Source organism: Ochotona princeps, chromosome 4 (genome assembly GCF_030435755.1).
Source record: "Ochotona princeps isolate mOchPri1 chromosome 4, mOchPri1.hap1, whole genome shotgun sequence".
In the NCBI taxonomy this organism is placed as follows: domain Eukaryota; kingdom Metazoa; phylum Chordata; class Mammalia; order Lagomorpha; family Ochotonidae; genus Ochotona; species Ochotona princeps.
The window spans coordinates 29,368,161-29,394,266 of record NC_080835.1 but is presented as its reverse complement, the minus strand read 5'-3'; the positions used below and the strand labels follow the sequence as shown (position 1 = coordinate 29,394,266).

Genomic DNA, 26,106 nt, shown 5'->3' with positions numbered 1-26,106 from the left:
CACCATATTACTTAGGCATGTCTTTAAGAGCTGCAGCTCCTCTGGATCAGCACTTTCCTGAATTGTAGCCAAGCTTTCCTCTAGCCAGCTGACCTTCTTGTTCAGTCTTCCTTCTTGTAAAACACCTCTATACTCCATGCACTGAAATTTAGAACTGGGGTTCAGCTCACATTCTTTTTTCCTTTTTTTAGGATTTATTTTATTTTTATTTGAAAGGCTAGAGTTACAGAGAAAAACAGAAATAGAAATTTTTCATCTGCTGGTTCACTTCCCAAATGGCCCAACGCTAGAGCTGAGTCTCTCTGAACCTGGAAGCTTCCTTGGGTCTCCCATGTGGAGCGAGGGGTTTATACACCTGGGTCATCCTCTGCTGTTTTCCCAGGTCATGAACAATGAACTGTATCAGAAAGTGGAGCAGCTAGCACATGAACAAGCACGCATATGGGATGCTGGTGCCTGCTATACCATGGTACTGGCCCCTCAGCTCACATCTTGACTTCCAACTTCAGGAAGATGAAAAGCAGCACAAGCAAGACAGAAAAGAGAATCTGACCTTAATGGAGAACTCCTTGATCTATCAACAAAATGAGCCTTAGAGGCAAAAAACAGGAATCTTGAAGAAAACAAAGCCGATGCCCATGGTCAACCCAACCCAACCTCACTGACAGCAGTACATGAGAAATGTGGAGCCAGAAAGCTGGGTGTGAGTTCTTGTTCCCTCACCTAATAGCTGGTGAACTTTGACAAACCTCCCTGAGTCTCAGTTTCCTAATATCTAGGAGGGAACAAAGAGTAATGGTTCTTTTTCTTCCTTTCTTCCTCTCTCACACTGCTACTATCAATACTATACCATTGTTATCCCATAGATTGTCATATAGCTTAGCTATAATATGTAAAACAGCAAGAATTGTATCTGACACAGTTCAAGTGCTCAGCATCTGTTCAATAAGTGAAACACATGAGCACTACTATGCCATGGAGATGACCAAGAAATGACTCATTCTTAAGGAGTTTATGGTCTAAGAGTGGGGTCAGATTTGACAGAAAGTGAACTGAGCTGTCAATGATAAACTACATTTAGCCTGACAGGTGCTTTCACATTGGCTCTGCACTTAATCCCTGTAAGAATTTTACAAGACAGGTACTGTAGTCTCCATTTACTTATTAAATATAGTACTAACAAAGGTTTAAGTTACTGACTTAAGGGTCAAATCCAAGTGGCTGAGCATGGATTTGGTCACAGAGCTGCCTGACTTCAAAGTTCATGCTCTTTCCCTTGGTAAGATAAAGGGATGAGGAGACACTTAGGAAATACCGTATGCTATATGCTCACGCATTTGAGTAGAAACAGGTGGGGCCAGAGGGCAGAAGGTCTATTTTTGTTTTTTTAAACTCAGGGATAACCACATGACCTTAGATAAATCACCAAACTCCACAGGACTTCAACTTCTTTAGATGAAAGCACTAACCCCTGTCCTACCTGTATTAGCTCCCAGAGTTACTTTTGAGATGAGTGAGGCTAACCAGGCAGCCAGGGGAGCAGCTGAAGCACTTAAGTCAGACGCCTTAACTCTGAACCTCAGAGTGTAACAGGCTTCCATAAATGATTTGCCACCTGTCTTATCTTGAGCTCCTGATTTTGCAATCGGAATTCCTTCACCATACTGTAAACACCTAGAGGGCAAAGACACGGTTTGATCCTTTTCTTGTATTCCTGTAGCATTTCCCCTGGTGTTACACAGAAAGGAGAAATATACCCAATTTGGTTAAAGAAGGTGACTCCATTCAGGAATATTTAAATGCAAAAACATGAAGTGTGTTCAAGGAATTCTTAGAAGGATATGGAATTTGTTAGAATAAGACAGGTGAAGCGAAATCAAACAAATGGTGTTGTGACACTGGCATCCTGTGTCAGACTGCCAGCTTCAAGCCCAGCTGCTTCGCTTCGGATCCAGGTTTCACTAGTGCACCTGGGAAAGTAGTGGAAGACAGCTCAGGTACTTGGGCCTGTGCCAACCACAGAGGTGACCAGGTTAGATTCCAGTTTCTGGCTTCAGCTGGCCCAGACCTGGCTGTTGTGGTCATTTTGAGAATCAATCAACATATAGAAAATCCATCTGTCCCTGCTTCCCTGATCCCAAATAAATAAATAGATCTTTAAGATAAATAAAACACATTAAGTGGGAACGGAATGATGCCTGGTTTTGAAATTTCTTGGTTTCAGATAAACTCGGGTTAGGCCCTTATGCTTTCACATTCAGAAAAGAACAAACCTCCAAACCTCTAAAGGTTTGCCAATCACTAATTATATGGCAATTATTCTATTCTGAGCTTCTGCTAATGAGATCTGGGAAGTGCCTTAATTACCCAAAATTATGAAAATAATTTCAAACTTGACTCTAGGGCTAGTTTTACTCCACTTAGGAAATAAAACGTAAGTGAGTGTACATAGGGTTATTTTTTATTAAGACAATGTCTGCATTTGCTATTACAAAATCAAGTCTATAGCATCCCAGCACTTTGACATTTGGAATTTCAGACATATTTGTGATGTTGCTATAAGGTTCAATGGATTGCAGGTGAATTTTGGCGATGTTAGAAAAATACAGTCCCTTTGAATGACAGTGCCCTAGAAATTCCAATTGTTTTTGAATGAGAGGTGAAACAACGGTCTAGAAGTGGGAGCAGAGACAAGAGAAGACAGCAGCTCTTATGGCCCAAGGGAAAGGGCATTTCCCTGGATAACCCAGTATCCTATTTGCATATATTGTTTGTAATTTCTAACCTGCTTTTGTAATATCATTAAGGCAATACAGATTAGAAGGTCTATAAGAGTGCAAGTCTCAATTCTACTAACTGCCTCACCTTAGGTAAGTTCCTTAACATGTGTATGCCACAGTTTGTCTCAGTATGAACACAAATAAGATCGTATAGATCTCATGTTGCTTATTAGTGATAATATATGTATAAAAGTCCATGAAATACACTATAGTCAGAAAATTATGGGCAAATTATGAGTAAATCTGGCTTGTTGGCTATTTGTGTAAATAAGTTTGATGGGACTCGGCCACACCTATTCAAACTGTGTATTATCCCTGCCTGTTTCCAAGCAAGCTATGCTTGGTGAGTGGTCCCAACAGATTATTTGGCCCCAATAGGCTGACATTCAGCTGACTCTAGAGGACTGAACATATGATGGTTATGAGAGCAGGACTGAGGGAGGCATTGTAACAGCTGCTTTGCAGATTAAAAAACAGAAAGAGAGAAGTTCAATCGGGTTAAACTCCTTACTCAGGACAATGCATGGTGCCAGGTCAAATCCAGGCTCCAATCATGTGATCTAAGCTCGGTGGGTTCCCCTCTACAGTCTGACATGTTCATTTCACCCATCAAACAATGAGGGCTGATAGCAAATCAGTGGCTGAGGTCTCTCCTTTTGGGGTAAGTCTGCTTATGAGTCTTATCAGCTTGCTGCTCACAGTGCCATCTGCAGAAGATGCTAAGATGCAGCATGTCCTGTCATGGTGTTCTGGGGATGATCATGCAAGAGGGCTTCAAAAAAATCTCACAGAAAATATGTAGGATGAGGGGAAAAGTGGATGGATTTCAAAAACATTTCATACCAAAATAAAATATTTTTAAAGATTTATTTTATTTTTATTGGAAAGTCAGATATACAGAGAGAAGGAGAGGCAGAGAGGAAGATCTTCTGTTCAATGATTCACTCCCTAAGTAGTCACAATGGTCGGAGCTGTGCCAATGCGAAGCCAGGAGCCAGGAGTGTCTCCCTGATTTCCCACACAGGTACAGGTCCCAAGGTTTTGGGCTGTCCTTAACTGCTTTCCCAGGCCACAAGCAGGGAGCTGGATGGGAAGCGGGGCCACTGTGATTAGAACTGGCACCCATATGGGATCCTGGCATGTGCAAGGCTAGCACTTTAGCCGCTAGGCTACCCACCAGGCCCAAAATAAAGTGTTTTTTAAATTTCATTGTCCTTGAACTTTTTTGAATTCTCCTTGCTTGCCTTGGGTTAAGAACAGCGTCATATGGTTTAAATGTATTCGTGTTAGAGGTTTCTTAAGCATAAGACTTGTCTGACTCTTTGCTACATCAATAGCCTTGGGCCTCTCCAAGAAAACAGAATGAGTAGGACTTTCTGGACAAATCTACCTGAGGAGTTACTAAGCAACAATAGCGGTCTTCAGAAAACTCTGGGAAATACTCATCTTTTTAAAGTGGTAGTTTCACATTTCTAGAAAGGGACTATACCTCCCCATACCCATATGACATATTTTTTGTTTTTAGTTAATTAAAAGAAATTAAAACCAAGGAAATGCCCTTTTAATTACATCTGATGCATTTACTGACCAAATAGTTCCCAGGAGTTATTACTAGAAACACATGCTTTCCAACGCTGTTGAGAAAAGATTTAAGTAGCAGTTTATTCTCTCTCTAATCTTCCCAGACTTTCATAATTCTGGGTTGACCATGAGACAATTAAAATCATCTGCTCCATGTGGAAAATCAGAAATGGAACAAGTGAGAGATCATATTTTCTACATTTGCCACAATCCCCTTCTATGAAATCCATCACTGTTAGAAACATCTGTAATGTATGAAATACTTACAATTGCCTACAATCTTGTGGTAATGGCTTAATTATGCCTCCAAAAGATGCCCTCTTATTCTAGCAGACTGGCAACAGATCTGTGATACTGTGTTTTAGTCTCATATTTCTCTTCCACTGTTTCTTTTAATTCAACCCCATCTATGGAGTAGATGATGTGTCTAAAGGTTTGGTGCCCAAATGCATTTTTGGCAGCACAACCCTCACTCTCTTGCTCCTCTTTCTTTCTCTCTCTCTCTCTCTCTTTTTTTTTTTTTTTTTTTGCATGTATTTTTCCATTCTGGAGACCTAATGGGAAGAAGTGCCGAGACCAGCTCATAGTCCTGACCTCTAACGCCAACCTAGCTTTGTGCCTCTTTATTCTTTACTCACATTTTACTTGTAGTCACTACCTTTAAGATTGTTTACTCACTGCTGTTTGAGCTTCGTGGAGCACAGCCCTATCTGTGACTCCACCCAGCCTAATACGGTGCCTCGCATCAAGACGCGAAACAGTTGTGTTTCCTCATGTCAACTTATTGGAAAAAACTGGCTCAGAAATGGCAAGAATGGAGTGTTTCACATATTTTCAAGACCCATAACTGAAGTGTCTAAATGTAAGAATGGTTGGAAAGTCATGGAAGGGTAGGGGATGGATCTGCAGAAAAAGAGAGAAGGCCCTTCAAGAATGGCAGCTGAAGAAAATTCTGACTCCTTTAGCAGGGGAAAAAGACAAAGGAGCAGTCTTTGGAACCCAACTAATTCTAACTCCCAAGGTAGGTATTTACCGAAATAAAATTCATGAGTGCTTTTGCAGAGAAATGCCTCTGCTAGATGAGGCCACAAAAGCAAAATAAAAACACTTGCTATGCCAGGTGTGGTAACCTAGTAGCACTGGGATCCCAAGTAGGTGCAAATTCATGTCCCAGATGCTCTACTTCCCAGTGGACAATGACCTAAAACATTGGAATCCTGCACCTGTGTTGGAGAGACCTAGATAAAGCTTCTGGCTCCTGGCCTCAGATCAGCTAAGCTCTGGCTTTTGTGGCCACTTAAGGAGTGTCCAGTGGAAAGAGGATCTTATTCTCTGTCTCTCTTTCTGTCTGTAACTCCGACTTTCCAATAAAAAAAAAAATCTTAAAAAAAATTTGCTAATTGTCTCACACTTAAGAAGTGAGTTAGGCAAAAAAGAAGTGAAAATCTTCTAGATTCCTCACCATATACAACAAATCTCATGATCTGGGAAGAGAAGCAGAAGCGAAATTAGTTTAGAATCAGCCATTCAACAAATGTTATTGAGCACTCCTGGTGTATTAGTGCCTCGGCAACTTGAGTCCCTATCGACCTGGGGTAATTACAGAAAATATCACAAGAAAGGAGACATTTCAGTTGGCTATACATTGGGACTCTTTTTTGTTTTTCTTAAGATTGGAAAGTCAGATTTCCAGAAAGAAGGAAAGACAGAGAGAAAGATCTTCCATCTACTTATTCATGCCCCAACTGACTGGAATGGCCAGAACTGAGCTGATCTGAAGCCATGAAACTCTTTCAGGTTTCCGACGTGGGTGCAGGGTTCCAAGCCTTTGGGTCATCCTCTACTGCTTTCCCAGGCAACAAGCAGGGAACTGGAAGGGAAGTGGAGCAGCTGGAATATGAACTGGCACCCTTATGGGATCTGGTGCATGCAAGATGAGGAATTTAGCCACCAGGCTATTGCTTTGTGCCCTTCATTCAGGCTCTTAAAAAGAATTAACACAAGCATAAGTATTTGGTATGATGGTTAATGCAATACCAGAGATGCCTGCATTTCATACAGGAGTGCCTGGCTCCACTTCTAATTCCAGCTTCCTGCTAATGCGCATCCCAGGGAGAGAGCAGAAGGCACAAATAGTTGAGTCCCTGTCACTCATGTGAGAGGCCTAGTCTGAGTTCCAGGCTCCTGATTTTAGCCTCATCAAGTCCTAGCTGTTATGAACATTTGGGGAGTAACTAGTGGATGAAAGATCTTTCTCTGTTCATTTCTGTCACCGCCTTTCTAATAAAATAAAAATAAGTTTTTGTAAGGCTAGCATTGAGGAACTTGAATTCTGAAATGAATTGGATCAATCACATGAAAAATTCCTCAGATACAGCATCCATGTGCTCCCTGCCCCCTTGCTGTTCACGAATACACAGATTCCTGAAACCACTCCTTCTCCACACCTGCTTCCCCATCCACTCTGCTGGAGACTGAGTGAGAACTGACACATAAAAACGATCAAAACCTAAAAGGAGCATGTAGGATGAGGAGTTTGTAGACATAACAGCCAGTGTTTAGTGGGAATTGAGTACTTCCCAATGGCAGGCACTGGAGTAAGAGCTTTAAGTGCTGGGCTTGTTACTACTTGAGTACTGCTATCTTCTGTTTGTTGCAGAGGCAGCTGAGGCTTAGAGAAGTTAGATAACTTGCTGAAGGTCACCATGCCCAAGTGGGAGTTAAGCTCTGACCTGTCTGCGTTCAGGATCAGCGTTTTATCTTACTGCACTCCTAGTACATCACTGTCCCATTGTAAGGAGAGACAGAGGAGAAGAAGGAAGGCGGGAAAGAGACGCAAAGTGAAGGCCGGCAGGTGAGCGAGGATAACTACTCCAACAAGGGGCGTGGTGTGAGGAAAGTAGCAAGACTTTGCAGCCGGAAGGATCTGTGTTCAAATCCTGGTGCTGAAGAATGAACTTTGGTAGCAGGCAGCATTTGAACACAGCTGGGAATAATGAACAGTGGTCTCCTGCTCCATCATGACCAGTGTGTAATTTGACAAATTTCTCTGTCTACTTGAAGACACTGTGAATCCATAACATTTCTACTCATAACAATGATCTCATAACTAGCCCAAAAACTCATCTCAGGCAAAGGTGGGCCCATCGAACGCTTCTCCCCAACACCCGGATCTTCAGAATAGGGTGGGGCCCTCAATCCAGATTTAATAAATGGATGAATGTACACTGTTGAAAGACTCAAGTTCTTCTAGAAAAACCATCACTTCAAGTTAGATTAAATGTATTTTCTCTGCTATTGCCATCTTGTAAGAGTTAAAAACTTATTAAGAAAGAAAATTGACTAAAGCTTGTTGTAATGAGTTAAACAGCATATAAAGGAGTGCATGGCTATTTTCTGCAAATGTCTAAAGGAAATCAGACAGGATGGAGACCTCGTGTTCAGTGAGGCATCTGCTCCTGAAGCACAGACAGGTACACTGCATGAACGGGAGGAAGGGAACTAACCAGCAGGATCTGAATTGCACCTGCATCGCAAATGAATGAAAATAAAGCCATGTGCTTGGAGCAGGGCTGTCACTTTCAATTGCTACAAAACATTTTGCTTCTAAAGTACTTTAAGCATTTCAAAGGCTCTTGCCTTTCTAAAGAACGACTCATAACAGGACTAGATATTAACAGTGGTTTCTGAATTACTCCCAAACACACAACATGTCCTTCTCTATAGCTTTTTTTAGAAAGGACACATTTTTCCAAGATGACCTAATTCCATGATGACTTAATCTATTTAAAATAAACAACCCAGTAATATTTTTACCTCAGGCTGAGACAAGACAGAGAAATGTACATGTAGTGGGATCCTAAATAAAATTAACCAGTCTCAAAAACTTGAGTTCACTCATTAAAAAAGAAAAAAAACTTGCTACATCCATCTTTTTTTCTTCTTCTTTTTTTAAATCTGTACTTTGGGACTGTGCTGATTTGTTTGGATATTTTCCACTTGTTAAATAATGAATGTTTGTAACAGAACATTAAAAAATTAAATATACTCCAGGCAGTATTATTACTTTCTTAAATTCTCAAAATCATGTTCAACACAGCAGCAGCTCCTGTACTCTTTCATTAAGCAGATTTTGTTATGTCTTCTGATTTATTTGTCAGGGATTTCTGAGAGTCAATAATTTACCACACTTGTTTGAAAGACCATAACACACATTAACACATTAATTTCCTTTCCTCTGTTGGAATTGTGAAATTAAGTCTTAAGGAGACTTCTGTCTTCCCTCTTTTTTTTTTTTTTTTTCCTGTTGATAAACCTACTCTACATTTTCAGTCATTGCTTTAATGATCGGTGGCAAAAAATAACAAATATATAAGGCCAAGCCAGACTCCCTGACAAGACCCGTTGGAGGATCTGCTCACTGAGAAAGAGCTCTGTGTATTAGACTGACATACTTGGCAAACTCTTCAACCTGTCCATACTGCAGCTAGGAATCGCGATTCTAAGAGCTGATGTGACTTACTGAAGACCTCTGACTAACAGGAGGAACTGGATTCCACACCTGCTGAGGCCCACACTAAAGATCTTCCTGAACAGGTAATCGAGTTCTCATTCCATCTGTCATTGACTAGTATAACCTTATGTTTTTGTTATGGTGAAATACATCACAGACATTCCACTGTTTGACCATTTTTAAGAGTGGAATTAAATGTATTCATGTCATTGTGCAGCCATCACCATCATTCCTCTCCAGGACTTTTTCATCAACTGCAGCTGAAATTATTTTTAAGCAGATTTATTTATGTGAAAAGTACTTAGAGAGAGAGGGAGAGAGAGAGAGAAATCTTCTATCCACTTGTTAACTCCCCAAATGGCTACAACAGCTGGGGCGGGGCCAGGTGGAACCCAGAAGTGTAAAATGCCACTTGGATCTCAAATTTGGGTGACAGAGAGTCAAATATTTGAGCTGCCTTCTTTTCTCAGGCACATTATCCAGGAACTGTCTCTCAAATTGAAATTTAATAATCACTCCTAAAGCTCTGAAAACTATCATTCTACTCTCTGTGTTTATGAATTTGACTAGTTTAGGTAGCTCACAAAAAGAATTACATAATACTTATCACTTTCTGTCTGATTTGTTTTATATAGCTTCAAGTTTTTACTATTTATACAAAGTGTTTTTAAAACTTTGTGAGAAATATGTATGGTGTAAAATCTATTTATCAATAAAGTTTTTCCACTCAAATATCTTTTTCCAAGTTTATCATACTCCCATATTGCAGCATGTGTTAGAATTTTCTTTCATACAGAAATCAATTAGTTGAGAGGAATGTGTGTGTGTGCATGAAAGAGAGAGATAGATACAGAGAGATACGGAGAGGTTCTGATCTACTGTTTTGCTCCCCAAATGGACACAATGGCCAGGGGCAATGCTGGAAGGCTAGTATTTAGTGGTCTTTTATTTTTTTTCATGGAGGTAGCAGAAACCCAACTACTTGAGCCACTATGCTTGTCTTCCAGGTTTCTATTAGCAGGAGGCAGAGATGGAGATCACCCAAAGAGAATGTGTGTAGCCAGACTAGCATCTTAGCCAGACGGCCTCCTTCCTTTATAAGATGCAGTAACACCCCAATACAGGTACATACATTTTGCTTATTGATTTATCTATCAAAGGACATTGGTCTGCTTCTACCTTTTAATTATAGGAATGACGTGCCTATGAACACAAGCATTCACGTAGCTTTTGAAGTTCAGGCAATATCTGATCAAGCTAATATTCCTTTCCCTGGTGTCATGTCTGAGCAGGGCACGGGGTGTGTATACTTTCTTGAGTCCCTCATTTACTAACAGTACTATCTTTTCTCCTTGGGCCATCCTCTATGTCAGTCAGATGGCTGCCGATAGCTGATAATCCAACCCCAATTCAGGCAAATATAAAATGAAGTGGTTTGCATTCAAAAGTCAAATGTTGTGAGTCCCATCCTAGCCTGGGGAATTTCAACTGTGTGCAGAAAATGGGGTATGTGAGAGAAGACTGGCGGGTTTCTCCTCTTGTTTCACCCATTGGGAATGGGTGTGGAGGTTTCTGAGATGTTATGAGACATATTTCAAAAGAATAAATCCATGGCAAAGGAAAAAGAAAATCAATTCAAGTAAGCAGGAGAAATAAACAGCCCCAACCCCCAACTCCTGGCATCTTTGTGTCTGCCAGCCTGTGCAGCCTCCATGCTCTGCCAGGCGATTCTGCTCTTCCTCGGAGGCAGGATTTTAAATATCTATGGAGCCTGCTCTGCTAGGGAAAAGCAATTAGAGAGCCCCTTGTACATTCTATTCTGGCTAATGGCTTCCCGAGCCATTCCCTTGTGAAAGAAGTACATAACCACAAAAGCAGCCAACGAGCCCCCCGCCATTCTCCCACACCCACCCTAGTGGAAAACAAGCAGCCCAAGCTGTTTGCCAGGACTATGGTACCCCCACGCCCCATCCTTCCAAAGTGGAGTTCTTGTAGAAAATGACTTTCTATGTCCCTGTTACTGATTTCCCCCCAAAACAGAGACTTAATGGAAATGCAGACATCTAACTCCAGCATCTTTTAGTAATGGTTTCACAGCAGAATTCCAAGAGGCAAAGCAACCACAAAGTTAACACACTGCATGGCTAGCAGGGTGAATGGAAAGGAAGAAAACATTATCAAAAACAAAAATTATTTTATTTGATAACATACAAAATTGGGTTTTACTCCCTGGACCAGGCAGTATAAACAAAGGGCCACTGTGGGCAGCCAGGCTGCTGTCTGGCAGGTGGGCACTCCCTACCACGTGATGCCTGGCAGTCCAGTCCCATCCTTCCAGGCTGTTGCTACTGCTAGAGGCCATGGAATTTCACGCAAGTTCGTTACTTCTGACAGTCTGATTTGATCAACATCCCAAACCCACAGTAGCCCATTATGTGGGCAAACTATTCATTTTAAATTCACCTCCTTGTTGTGTCAGTGCCGGGGTCATCTAAAGAGGAGGCCTAATTAATCAATCTGTCAGAGGCAATGAGGAGGAGCATGTTAATAGGACTTTTATTTCACCCAGCAAAGCGGCAGCCTGACAGGGACTGAGAAATATGGCCTTGGTGGTGTTGTTTATTAGCAATGCTGAGATCAGTGGTAATAGGAGCCAAGCAGTGTGTGGCTGATCAAGTGCAGGGTGTCAAGAAGCAACAGCGACTAGAAATTAGACTGACAAGAGCCAACACTCGCTGGATATTGATAGCTTAGAAAGAGGGAGCCTGGAACGGGCAAGCAAATGAGGATGGCAATGCCAACCAGGGCTTGCACAGCTAGCAGGGACAAAGGGGAAAAGGCTGAGTTGGGGTTTAGGCCTCTGCCAGAGCTGAAGGGGCATGCTTCCAAATGAACCTTCACTTCATTTGATCCGTCTCTCCTGAGAAGCTCGTCATCCATCATTCTTGCATGAGGTGCTAGGGATGCAAAGATACAGGGGACCTCATCTCTGCGATCCAGGGCAATGCATATGAATTGAGCAGACACCCTTAAGAAATTAAAGAAAGCCACACACTTTCGAAAGAGGAAAGCGGAGATCTGGCACCGTGGTGTGGTAGGATAAGCCTCTAGCTGCAGCCAGCATCGTATATGAACATAGGTTCAAGTCCCAATTGCTCTGCTTCTGAGCCAGCTCCCTGATTATGGCCCAGGAAAGCAGCAGAGGATGGCCCATATCCTTGGGCCCCTGCACCCATGTAGTAGACCCAGAAAAAGCTCCCAGCTGTTGGCTTCAAGTTGGCTCAGCTCTAGCCATTATAACCCTTTGAAGAGTGAACCATCAGATGGAAGATCTCTATCTCTCCTTCTCTCTCCGGAACTCAACCTTTCAAATACAAATACTTCTAAAAAACAAACCAAAAAAGCAACACAAAATGCATCTACAATTACAGGTACAAAATTCATCTACAATTACAAGAACATTTTCAGAACGAGATGACTACTATCTAGAGGTAGGTACTTCTACGGGGAGGGCGGGTAGAATGAGTCACATCACCAGGGCCTCATTTTCATAAAAGGGGTCAGGGTTTCCATGGCAAGATTAGGGATCATGTCAGTGTCAATCATTCTGAACCTCAATCACCTTGTGTAGTCTGCAGCAACATCCCAGTTATTGAAGCGGAGGAGGAGAGCCAGAAGTGTCAGCCAGGGAAGGCTCAGCAGCTCCCAGAGTGAACTGAACTCTCAGACTTGAGCATGCAGCATGATCACCTGCTCCATAAACACACCAGTTCCATGGCCCCACCTGCAGCCGGTTCTCTATCTCTGGGCTGAGGCTTCCTGGACTCTGTGGATTACAGGTTGGGCAGCAAGGTACGGCAGCTTTATCCTATACAATCCTACAGTGTTTAAGGAAGCTAGTATGGCCAAACAATCTGGCCAAGAAGGATATGGATCCTTTCGGCGGTTTTCATCACAAAGAACAAGATGCAAAGGATTATACTTTATTTCTGGAAAGCATCCCTTTACAGCCCAGAGGGGCACTGCTCATTATTCTTCTTTTTTTTTTTAAGGTTTATTTATTTTTATTGCAAAGTCAGATATATAAAGAGGAGGAGAGACAGCAAGGAAGATCTTCCATGTGATGATTGACTTTCCAAGCGACTGCAACTGCCAGAGCTGAGCTGATCTGAAGCCAAGAGCCAGGAGCCTCCTCTGGGTCTCCCACATGGGTGCAGGGTCCCAAGGCTTGGAACCATCCTCAACTGCCTTCCCAGGCCACAAGAAGGGAGATGGATGGGAAGAAGGGCTGCCGGGATTAGAACCGGTGACCATATGGGATCCTGGCGTGCTCAAGGTGAGGACTTTAGCTACTTGGCTACCATGCCAGGCCCTGTCCACCACTATTAATCCCTGTTCTATGTGTTCTTCAAAGCTCTTACGGTAATGTAGAACTGGATCATTTTGCTTTAAGGATCTTTTTCTTTCTGGTTTCTCCATCTTCTCTAATTAGATTTTAAAGTGAGCATAGCAGGCAGCTATGTCGATTTTATTACTTAATATATGTCAATTGCCAAACACAGTACCTAGCACATGGATAGAGCAGAATAAATGCTAGTGGAACGACTCAGTGGCTCTACATACAATTCCAAATTAAATTGCTCAGAATATCATGAGCCTCAAAGTTCTGCTGTGATTGTATTTTGGGAGCCAAACGATCAACTCCAAAACATGCTACTTTAGCAAAGAACTGTTTTCAACTGAAGGTAAATTGGAGCCAACCAGGAACAGGGAGATTCGCTTTCCTTTCTTCTACAAACAAAACAAAACAACAACAACAACAACACGACCCTACGTTTTCCATTGTGACCTTTATCATCTAAGATGGAGAAATGGTGCCTAAGTTAGTCTCCATAAAGACATCTTACTCCCTAAGTTCACAGTGACATTCTCACAATTTACTGCCTTTTGGTAACATGGTAAATGAGGTAACAAGCTTAACCACTTCTTTGGGATTTCACTTCTTTTCTTTGGAGCATCTGTGCATGGAAACTCAACAATATGATTTTAATGTCTTTCCTCTTGCTTATTTGTCTTTTGTCAGGTTAGTTCACAAGCCCCAGTCCCTGGATAGAATAGTTTTTTTTTTTCTTCCTCTATGATATGAATTGATTACCTCATTATGAAGTGGTAACTGAATATCTATTACTGCCAGGTCCTATCTGACCTAAAGATGCAGAGATTAGCAAAAGAGCTTTGGCCTGGCTCTCTTGGGACTCTACAGTACCAGTATTCGTGTAGACCAGAATAATAATTTTAATAACTAAAACAATAATTAGTAATACTAGGCATTATTTACATGTTGTTCTTGCATTTTAGGCATTGCACATATTCTTTCATAGATCCCATCAATAATCTTTATTAGAGATGTTAATGATGATGATGATTGTTCAGGTTTTTAAGATTTATTAGTTTTAAGATTTATTTATTTTATTTGAAAGAGTTACAAAGACAGGGAGAGATAGAGATTTGCCATCCTCTGGTTCAGTCCCCAAATGGCCACAGTGGTCACAGCTGAGTCAATCTGAAGCCAAACTGGGGACTTCACGTCTTCATCCCTTCATGGGCCTGTGCCTCCTCCTCTTGTAAAGCAGGCATGCAGACCTTGACAACACAGTCTAGCAGCTGCCTTCCACTTCTGAACCTCAAGATCTTACCTTTTTTTTTTCTTCCTTACTTCAGGTTTCCTTTCCTCACTTTTCAGGAGCTTTTAGGAGAGTTAGGGATTCAGTGTAATGAAGATTAGGCCCCTCATAACTAAGGATCTTGGCCGTCAGGTCCCAGAAACATGATTCCCACTGCTTGCCTGATTCTTAGGCAGTTGAATCAGGAACTCAAAATGAGACAGCAGTATTTGTTAGGGTGGATAACAGAGATCCCAATTGCCCAATGTATTCTCTCTTTTTAAAATAGTAATAAAAGATTTATTTATTTTGAAACCTAGCACTACAGAGAGAGAGAGAGTGAAAGCTCTTCCACCTGCTGGTTCATCCCCAAATGGCCACAAAGGCCAACATTGCGCCAGGAGTTTCATCTGGATTTTCCAAGTGGCTGGCAGGGGCTCAGGGTTTTGGGCAACCTCCACTGCTTTTCCCAGGCCTTTAGCAGGGAGCAGGTTTAGAAGTGGAGCAGCATGACATGAGCTGGTTGCCACAGGGAATGTCACCAATGCAAGCCACGGTGTCACATGCTTAACAGCATGATGTCTTTTCATTTATTATTCAAACCTGGCAGACTCACGGATTTTGATATATTGCACCATGCTCAAGTCATTGTTGTATCCCTAGCTCCAGACCTAGCTCAAACTTGAAGCTGATTTACCTTAGGATGTGTCTTGAAATATATTTTGCCTAGCAGTAGGGGGCTACACAAACTAATGTTAGGATGAAAGAGCTAAGAGTATCTTTAAGTTTCTGTACCTACATTATTCTATGTGTCACTGCAAAGAGGAGGGTTGAAACTTGTAACAAAGAAGGGTCTGCAAAAGAAGAACCTTGGGAGGTGAATAAGGATGGATACATTACAAAGAAACTCCTCCTAACTGAGGATGCCCAGCACCCACTGCACTTAGTCCCACCGTGATTTCCTGGTGCGGTCAGCAGGTGTTCCCTATGAGAATGTAACATTGAGTTATGTCCTGTGGGTTCAGAAGGGAAACAATGCACTTTGAATGTTTTTTCCTACTTAGTACACTAAGTAAAGACTAAACTACCAAGGTCTAAAATTCAGCATCTGGTGACCACCAAAATAGAAACGAAGAATTCCCTAGGACCACTGCACTGACAAGAGAACTTGAGGTCTAATCAAGAAGGCATGTGCTAATATGTCGAATTGCAGAATCAGTGGTCTATGTCTAGAGAGATGCTGCAAACCATGGAGGGGGCATGAGCTGCAATGTCAACTATTGAATCTCAAGGTATCCTTTAATTTAGCCTTTTTCAAAACTGATCTCTTTGAATTGAAGCTTTGCAGGAGCCCCAGAAAAATGAAGATGGAGAATGCTTTATTTTATTTCTGGAACAATCAAATTTCTTTCCAATAGGGCAATTTCAAGACTGGCTATTTCTGTAAATAGTGTAGTGTAGCCCTGAGAGAAACGCCAAACACTATGGTCATACTCCTGGTGGGGTACAGCAGTATAGCCTCACTGAATGCGTTTCCTCAGACATTAGGAAAATCACTGATTTTTTTTCTTTCCCATGGGGAAAATTGAGTGTATCAAAATTTCTGGTCATTTTCTACACTTTTCTCTGTGATTTCAAGATGTCAGATTTCACCAGACACTGACAAACGAAGCAATGACTGATTCTCACCCCCCTGTTGGCCTTCCTTGCCTTGAAAGCGAGCCCTCTTGCTAGGTCTAATCTGATTCCTCCCTTCAGCGGCTGATCAGGACTCTAGCACTTGGTGTCTAGGGCTGGCTTTGTCCCCCCTAAAAAGAGGGGCCACACTGGATGGGCATTTGCATGCAGCAGGAGTTAACAGAAGGTGCCTGGGGCTCTCCAGGCTGCTGTGGCACACAATGGGGTTCAGGAAAGTGTCACTTCACTGCCAAAGGGGTCACCTCCAATCTTGTCTTCTGTGTGTCACACACTTTTGTTTCATGCATTTCTCGAAACAAGCAACAACTTCTTCAAAAGATTCCTTTTAAATGAAAAGGGGCTTCTTTTTTACCTTGGTGGGATAGACCACTGCAACTGAAAGACAAAGGATCTGCACCTGAATCCTGATGACATTGCTGCAGGAACCTTATTTACAGTACGACAAAAACCGGTTCTGTTCTTACAGCCTCATTAAATCTAAACCTCATTTAACTAGTAAGACATTTTTACAATGGGTTTACTGGCGTACTGTGATAAATGGCTGTCGAACATCCTTCAACAATAGCTGGGCTACAGCTATAACCACAATGTGTATAAACACTGCATCAGTTTAACAATGCACAGTCCTGAATAGCAGGAAGTGCAGGCAAACATTTCCCCTGAGCATTTCTGTATGGGTGGCGGAGAAGGAAAAAAAAAAGTAAAAATCCACTTTAAAACAGAAGTTTCCTGAAATTTGATCATTTGATCCCTGAGTGATAAGGATTAGCAATGGAAAGAAAATGACCTTATTCTTCCTCCGTTTGTTTTAAAAATCCTGTATATAAAGAAATTGGCATAGTGACTTGTGAGTATCTGCATTTTGTTGTTCTAGAGGCTGAAATATTGTCTGTTTATTCAAGAATATGGGATAGCATTTCGCTGGGAAGTCAAAATAATTGATGCTGGGCCAGATCCTCACTGGAATGTGCACATGTGTGCGTCTGCGTGCACACACACACACACACACACACACACACACACACACAATCAGCAGATTATCATGTTATCAGTCCACAATAAAGCATCTAATCCTCACAGGACTACTGGAGGCTGTTCTGGTCTCTTCCATGTACTTATGGGTGTCAAAGGGTGGAGAAGCATAAGGTTTCCTAAATTAAGGGAGTATCTTAAATGTACTCAACACATTTAGATCCTATTAGGTTTTCCACCCGCCTCTGATTAAATTTCATACTGAGTGCTGTTACATAACCAGGCAGAGGAAAGCCTCTAGTATTTACACTGAAGACTAAGGTCTGACATTGTATCTAAATGAAATTTCCCAGTTGTCCCAAGCAGTTTTTACTTTGTTTCCATGCTAGCCATTTGAAATGTCACTACATATTGTTGCAATGACAGGTGAGCCACAGCCAACCTTGGCTTCCCTGATCTCAGAACAAACAGACCTCAGAGCCAATACAGCACCCTCAGTCTGCCTCTTCATGCGGCACTGGCCCATGCTCTGCCCCTTCTGCAGCACTGCAAAACAGACCCAAAAGCTCTGAGTGACCCTGCCAAGGGTCAAAGAGGAGGGCTGTGGATAGTTAGCATTGAAAACACACGGTGTCTTTTTCCCTGTGCTTTATGAATGAAAAGCTGCCTTCTGGAATGAGTTTTGGCCCCAACTGCCTTTTTACTATTAAACTATACATTTAGGACATTTAGCCTAGTGGTTAAGACACTGTAACCCACCTTGAAGTCCCTGGGTTAAATTCCTGGTTACATCTCTTGGCTCCAGCTTTCCGCTAATTCATACTCTGAGAGACAGTGGTGTAGGTTGAGGCAACTGAGTTCCTGCCACCTACATGGAAAGCCTCTCTTTGTCTCCCCCGCATCTCGGATTGTTGCAGGCATTTAGGAAGTGGCCCTTTAATTGGAAACTCTTCCTCCTTCATCTGTGTCTTTTTCTGTTTCTTTCTCTCTCAATTAAGTAAATACTACACACTTAATGTGTAAAACTTGTTTTCCAATCACAATGTTTTAAAAAGGCACCGATGATATATCTTTAGGTTATTCCAGTGTCCTTGCCAATGTCTTCTTTCTCATTTTTTTTAATGGTGAAAGGCAGATTCCAAGACGTATGTCTATGCCTTCGTCTTCCTTCCCATATGGGAAAGGAAGAAATCAAAGTCATGTCTGTGTGCCTCATCAACAGTATAAATCAATTAAGTACCATTATTCCCTCAGGAAGCCATTCTTTTGCAGATCAGCCTGACTTAACATGATGAGATATGGGAGCTCTTCCCTCACTAAGGTGAATATTCTGGACAGTCACGCCATGCCAAGCTCTGAAGCTCCTCTGGGCACATTCCACACTAACCCAGCCTGCCACTCTGTGAGCCTGACAACACAAGGCTTCCATCAACAGGCTCCATAACTCCATTTCCCCACCTAACACTGGCCAAATACTGGCCTGGATCGCATTTCTTATCACACTCTGAATTTGAAGCCTCTGATTCACCTTTTGAATATGACACACTAAACACTGCAAACTCTCCAGTCATGACTTTAGTTGCACTTTTACAATATTGTTTCTCTATAGAAAATCTGTACTCATATAAACAACAGGGAAGACATTTTTACAAAGAGTTTACTGGCGTAGCGTGATAAATGGCTGTTGAACATCCTTCAACAATAGCTGGACAGCAATCCCTTCTGTTTGGCTAGTCATTCCCATAACAAGGAACAAATAAAGAATCTGGGGAAATTCCATCTGGAGATGAGACAACAAAAGAACATATCAAGTCTCATCTGGCTGATGGAAGAGTTCTCCAACATGAGTGAAGGCTCTCAGTGGATTTTGTTCGGCTGGGAGAGGTCTGAGCAGAACAAACACTCATGTATGAGGAATGAGGAACAAATGCATAGAAGTGATGAGGAAGAGGCAACCCAACCATCAAAAATAAATCTGACCATACGTGGGAGTAGCAAGTGTTCTGGCCTTATATTTATATTTATATATACACCTTGGGTGAGAAAGCACCAAGTGGATTAATTCATTCACACTTAATTGCTCTCCCTACACTTATGCAAATGAGTATGTATTATAAATGACTATTGTAGAGGGATCAATGTACTGAATGGTGACAATAAACTTTAAGAAATGGTGCAATCTGGGCTCAGCACGGTGGCCTAGCATGTAAAGTCTTCACCTTTCACATGCCGGGATATCAAATGGGCACCAGTTCTAATCCTGGCAGCCCCGCTTCCCATCCAGCTCCCTGCTTGTGGCCTGGGACAGCAGTTGAGGACAGTCCAAAGTCTTGGGACCCTGTGCCTGCACGGGAGGCCTGAAGAGGCACCAGGCTCCTGGCTTTTGATTGGTGCAGCTCTAACCATTGCAGCCACTTGGGGAGTGAATCATTGCATGGAAGATCTTCCTCTCTGTTTCTCCTCCTCTCTGTATATCTGCCTTTCCAATAAAAATAAATAAATCTTAAAAAAAAAGAAATGGTGCAATTCTTAACTTATATACAATCCTACGAACCAAACAGAAATATGGATGAGAAGAAATTGCCAAACTCCATCTTACTGTGTTTTCAGCATACACTTTTTTCCCTACTGGCACATGGTAAATCTATCTGGTCTTCCCAAGCTTTTAGACAATGCCATAATGGTTCACAGATAAAATTGTTTACAAAAGCACTGACTTTCCTGAAAGTTGAGGCTCTTAAAGCACTAAGTGTTCATGTAATCACATGACTGGTAGTGTGAACAAAAGTGGCTTGGACTAATGAACACTAGGAATTAGTCCGCAGCTGGAAAAAAATGATCTACACTACAATCTTATTAAAATTAGTAATTCATCAAGAGGAATAACATGTTGAAAGAAAACCGGGTTCCTGTCCTGTAGTAATCTTTTTTGATAAATTTTATTCTCTTTTCTTTAGCAGGAGGAAGTTCATGATTAGTACTTTAATTGCTATGAGAGGAAGACTCATCAAATTTGTTGGGTAAGTCTTCTGCATAAGCTTCAGAGGATACTGAAAACAAGGAGTAGGGGAAAAGATGAAGGAGGGGTTTGCTGACCTGGCCTGTCACAAGGGTCTCCATGGGGCTGGATCTTACTGGCCACATAAACCTGCAAGTAGGAGTTCAAAGGAACTTTCCATACTTGAGCCTGACATTTTACCATCTACTTTTCAAAACAATCTACTATTGTTTGAATATGTACCCTTAAAACTCCAGTGTTGGAAAGTCAATCCTCCAATGCATATTTTAATGGTATTTAGAAATGTGACTTTAGGATGGATGAGACCCCCATGAAGGCATTGTAAGGAGAGAAGGAACAGCCCCATGAGCTAGTGCACCTGCTGCTTTTTCTCACCGTGGGGTTCCTTTCACCACCTTATGCTGCGGGAAAACCTTCAGTGGATGGCCAGCAGCATGTTCTTCCCAGCCTCCACAACCAGGAACTGTCTGCATCTCTGTTCCTCACAAATCTCCAGCCTCAAGTATCCAGTGAAACCAACGCATATCTTTATTTTAAAAGGGAGCTGGGGATGGGTGGAGTACCAGCATCCTGATATTGCAGGTTAAGCTGTGGCTTGTAATGTCAGCGTGTGGAGTGCCCAATCCTAGCTGTTATGGTAATGTGCCTGGGAAAGCAGCAGAAGCTGGCCTAAGTAACTGGGTTGCTGCCACTCCAACAGGAAACCAGGACTGAATCTGACACAGACGACTGCAGCCATTATGAAAGTTAACCAGTAAATAGAATGGACATCTCTGTCTCTCTCCACCCCTTCCCTGTCACTCTATCAAATATATAAATATATTAAAAATAGGCAGAAAATGGACTAAGACATGCTTCTCTCTTATTGAATTATTCAAAGATCACACACACACACCCCGCACTCCATCCAAGAGCCCTAGGAGAAACTTAACAATAATCTGCTAGAATTCAAGAACTGTCATTTGAGCCTCAAAATCTGTAAAGCTTCAAACCCTAAAAGTACTACAGGTAAAAGTCCATGGAAGAAAGCAAGTATTTACTTAGGGCTCACTAAATCCCAGAAACCTTTACCAGTTCGATCAAATTTAATCTGAAAATGAACCGTTTCACAACCTTTAGGCTGAGGAGGCTCCGAGGGGTAAAGAAACATGTGCAGGGACACACAGTTAGTAAATAACTGAACCAGAGTTTGAACACACTTCTAGGGCCAAAGGCCACGGTCTCTTGAATACACCAGAGGACTGCTATAAAATCTGCAGTGTGTGCTGCCTTGGCTTTCCACGGTAATAACAAGAGCCACCTGGGGTTTCTTTGAGGATTGCCATAATCATATTTGGGTCTCCCCAGAATCTTTGTCCCTGGAGGAAGGATACAATTTGATGACACAAATGAGCCAATTTGCATTACATTCCTAATTCCCAAATGTCCAGGTCAATCTCTGGGGCTACACCATCTAATAGTACAGGGATATTTCTGGAATGAAAGAAAGTGGAGTTACTTTGTGACATGCAATTCACACCACAGTGGAAGGATCCTTAATTTGAGAGCCATGGGCCTTGGGTCTTCCTTCGGGCTCTTTCAAAGCAGCCCATCCCACCTGCCTTTCTCTTTTTCCTTTGTGTTAGCAATGAAAGGTTAAGATTAAAGCATCTGAAAGATCCTTTCCAGGTCAATGGGAAAGAAAGTATTGTGAGAGTGGGAAAGAAAAAGTTACAAAGTGGGAATCATGAGCTATTACAGATGCAAAGAAGTTCAGAGCATAGTAGTCAGCCCAGTGTTCCTGTTTTTCACCTGAAGGCCAGAGGGAAAGGATGACATCTAAAACTATAGAACTGGGAAGTAAACTATGCATGCAATCAGGCCCACTCAGCTTCATGCCACTCTCCTGACACATAATACAAAAGGGAATACCTGAAATAAAGCCAACAATCATGGGAAAAGATTCTTACATCACCATAATAAACCGTGTCTCAACCAATTCAAAATCTGCATGAAACAGAGTGCAATTTAGTCTGTGTTCCACTTCTACGTAAAAGGGACAGAAAGATAACTCCCATTAGGAGTCAGTTTACAAGCAGCAGTAATGCACATACAACCAAGCAAAACATCTATTGCTTCAGAGTCACTTGTTCTTCTACATTAGTGGGCATAAAAATCACGCCGGGTGCTGAAGTGCAGATTTCCTGCCCCACTGATGGAGGTTCTGATTCACATTTGAGAAGGTCCCAGCACTGGATTAACACACACTGGTGTCAGTGCTGAGGCTTGCCATCGTGAACCCAAGCTAGAGGAGTGAGGCCAATAAAATCACTAACTATAGTCACCCGGAGCTACTGGGCTATGGGAGGACCATTTTAAGATGATTTTAACAGTTATCGGGATAAAGGAGATTCTTGTTTAATCCTCGGGGATTCAAACTGATCCAAACACCCCATCAACTGAATAGGCCTGTTTACCCATAGTGTGCTACTTTCTGTGCACTGAGTTAGTACCTTCATAAATAAATCCTATTTCCTAAAGTGGAATTTTTCTGGGAACCATGGAGTATCTGATTCGAAATAGACAATATCACTATGACAACTTTAATTTTATAATAAGAAAACCCACAAACATCCCAGCATAGGAAAGAAAGCCTGAATAATAGCTTTTGAAACGCTGAGTCTCTTGGGCTTTTCTGCAACTATAAACGTTCAACTCTTCATAAGAAAGAAGCGTGGTCCTACCACGAGGTCATGTTGTGAAAGTCCATGACAAGAAGGTCCTAAAATCTTTAGCCTGGCAGTTTTCAAATCCACAAAGTTTCACACAGTCAGTCAGTTTCTCTCTCTCTCTCTCTCTCACAAGAGGTAATAACATGACCTAACTTCCTCTTGCCCCTCCCCCTCTTCCCAACCTGCCTTATGTCTGTTAAAGTGGGGCACCACATCCCAGCATGAAACAATTCTGTTTCTTTGTAAATCCAGAAAAGATCCTGTATATTGTGATAACTGCTTTGCCCTCAGGTGGCAATAGTTTTCAGAAAACCAAACCAACGCTGTTTTTTGGGGGGAGGGGGAAGGGGTTCTCTTTTTTTCCAGGAATGAACTAACATGGCTTGAACATCTAGAGGCAAGTAGCAGCTAGGAGGCTTTTCCTAAGAATCTACCGACAGCTGTGCAAGTCTGTAGACCACATGGACACTTGTTTAGGAAGCAGACAACACGGCAGCTTGGCTGTTACAAAGGGACACAGGGCATTATGTACTTGGAACACACAGGACCAGGTGTGCCCTAAAATAAAGCAGTGACCGGCAAATGGGAGTTTTTCACTCTGTTTACAACATTTTCTATTTAAATCCAGGGGATTCTAATTCTCCATGAGTGCCGGTTTTTCTTTTCTGTTATGCCACAGTTTTTGCTTTTTCCCTTCCTGTCCTATTTTGATGGATCTCCACTTACCTTGGCAACAATATACATAAGGAATCCGATGCCCACCCCAACAGCCTGATTCCCAAAGGGAGAAAAACCTTCACTGACAAGACTCAGGAGTTCACAAGTCTTACACTGTTCAGAGTCTGATGAGGATGGGAATTGTGCTTGCTAAAGAGAAGATGACAGTTCTGGTGAAACTATGAAATAGCGTAGCGGTTGTGGGGAAGAGTGCAGTAATTCCTCAGAGGCTGGTGTTGCGAGGAAGTGGATTAAGCCACGGCTTGTGACTTTGACATTTCGTATCAGTGTCAGTTTGAATCCTGGCAGAGGATGACTTCATTGCTTAGGTCCCTGCTATCCACGTGGAGGACCTGGATGGGAACTGCTGGCTCCCGGCTTGCACATGGCCCAGACTTGGCTGTTGCAGCCATTTTAGGAGTTAAACCATTGGATGGAAGAGATCTCAATCTCTCTCTCCCCACAGACTGCCTTTCAACAAACAATAAGTGAGTCTTATAAGCATTATGCAATGCAACTGTCACCTAGCCTAGCAATTCCACCTTGGAGTATTTACCCAAAATAAGTTAAAGACAGGACTTGGAAGCATGCTTGTACAACTGGGTTCATAGCAGCATTGTTCACAATAGTCAATAAGTGGAAGCAGCCTGACAGATGAATGGGAATAAACAAAATGCAGCACACGCATAGTAAGGAATATTATTCAGTCTCCAAAAGGAAGGAAATTCTGACCCATATTATGCCTTGGATCAACCTTGAAGACATCAGCTAAAAGAAATAAGCCAGATAAACAAGGGCAAAGATTGCATAGTTACATTTATACACAGTCCCTAGAGTAGTCAGAATCAGAAATTCAAAAAGGAGGATAGTATTTTCCAGAATTAAATGGGAGTTATTGCTTAACTGGCACGGAATTTCAGCCATAGAAGATGAAAAGGCTCTGGAGATGAATGGTGGTGATGGCTACACAATAAGGTAGAGGAACTTAGTGGCACTAAACTCTCCTCTTAAAAATGGTTAAGATGGCCACAGGGAAAATCACAGGATGTGTACTCTGACCTTGGAATATCGGAACTGGGCCTTCTCCATTGCTGATGCCTGTGCAGTGGACAGCATGTCCAATGCTCCTAGGGGACATGATGTCAAGCTCATCTAGGGCAGCAGGGGACATCAACTGCCTCATCAGAAGATGGATTGCAAAACAGGTTGGACAATTCTTTAGGTTAAGTTAGCAGCATGTTCCTGGGTCTCTGTGGATGCACTAATGTGGACTTTGTTGGCCAGTAGCCATAGAAAGATCTCAATTCTGGAGCAACGAAACCAATAACTTGTTAGAACTATCAAAACCACTCAAATAGCACCCTAAGAATATTCTTCCCCACATCAGTGTCTAGTGCATTTTTAAAGGACCCTCCCCCGGGTGTTGGTGTGGTTTGGAAGCAAGTAGCAACAGCCTTCTCCCCAACCTTCCTTGTAGACATAAGAGAAAAAAATTACTGAAACATGTGTCCCACCTTCTTCCATACCTGAACCTGCCTACCCTAATCAGCACCCACATGGACATGCATCCCTCTAAACTATGTAAACAATAGTAATACTAAAATAAAATGATGGTAAATTTTATGTTACAAATTTTCACCACGAAAAAACCTAATATGAGGATAATATATTGTACCAGAGATGTCAGTGGATGGATGGATGGCTGAGAACTTCATTTGTGCTTCAGCAAAGAGATCTCTGCCAGAGTGGAAAATATGTACAAGCTTCTGCCATTCACACTGCAATGCTAGAAGCAGGAAAAGAAGCCCAAGAGATAGCAGAGCTGTTAGAAGCTAAAGATGGACACTAGCCTGACTCCAGAGTACAAAGTGCAGCACCCCAAGACAGACTTACGATTAAAAGTTCCTTAAAAAAGCAGTGGAAGCTCACCACAGTGACTACATCTTTATGAAGAGTAATGTTCTTTGGCCCCTACACATGAAAGCAAAAGCATCCTGATACTTTCATCCCTAGGATATTCTCTTCGGTCTTATTTCAGATTCTGAAGGGAAGGGGCATATATTTCCTATCATGAATGGAAACTCGGCTGTGTTTCAGGACATTGTCCTGTGCCAACATTCACATTCAGGCAGACACTGTACTACAGAAGTTCATTTGATCAGCTGAAAAACTGTAAGCCAGTAAATTTTTATACCCGTTCAAGTGTTGTCAGACTCATAGTTCTGGGAAGTAGACCTGGAGGGAGAGCTGGAAACATTCTGTATATACCAGTGCAGCAATCTGCATAATAGAACTTGATTAGGCTTTGGTCAGGTTGTGGGCACACTTTGAGAAAATGAAAATGAAAGTTCAAATTGAAAATCTACTTTCTAGGACAACGTCCACATTCTCAAAAAATAATCAAAAACAGAAGCAGCCCTTAACAACAGACTGAAAATCACAAAAACCAAGC

The 26,106-nt window shown here is 42.0% G+C and overlaps 1 protein-coding gene and 1 pseudogene across 5 annotated transcripts in view; one reads left to right on the top strand and one right to left on the bottom strand.

The window, feature by feature from the left end:
* MPPED2 (metallophosphoesterase domain containing 2) overlaps positions 1-26,106 on the bottom strand; it is a 181,530-nt gene that overhangs the window by 27,935 nt on the left and 127,489 nt on the right. The window lies entirely within an intron of this gene.
* The window catches only part of LOC105941839 (small nuclear ribonucleoprotein F-like), a 32,203-nt pseudogene continuing 13,163 nt past the window's right edge, over positions 7,067-26,106 (top strand).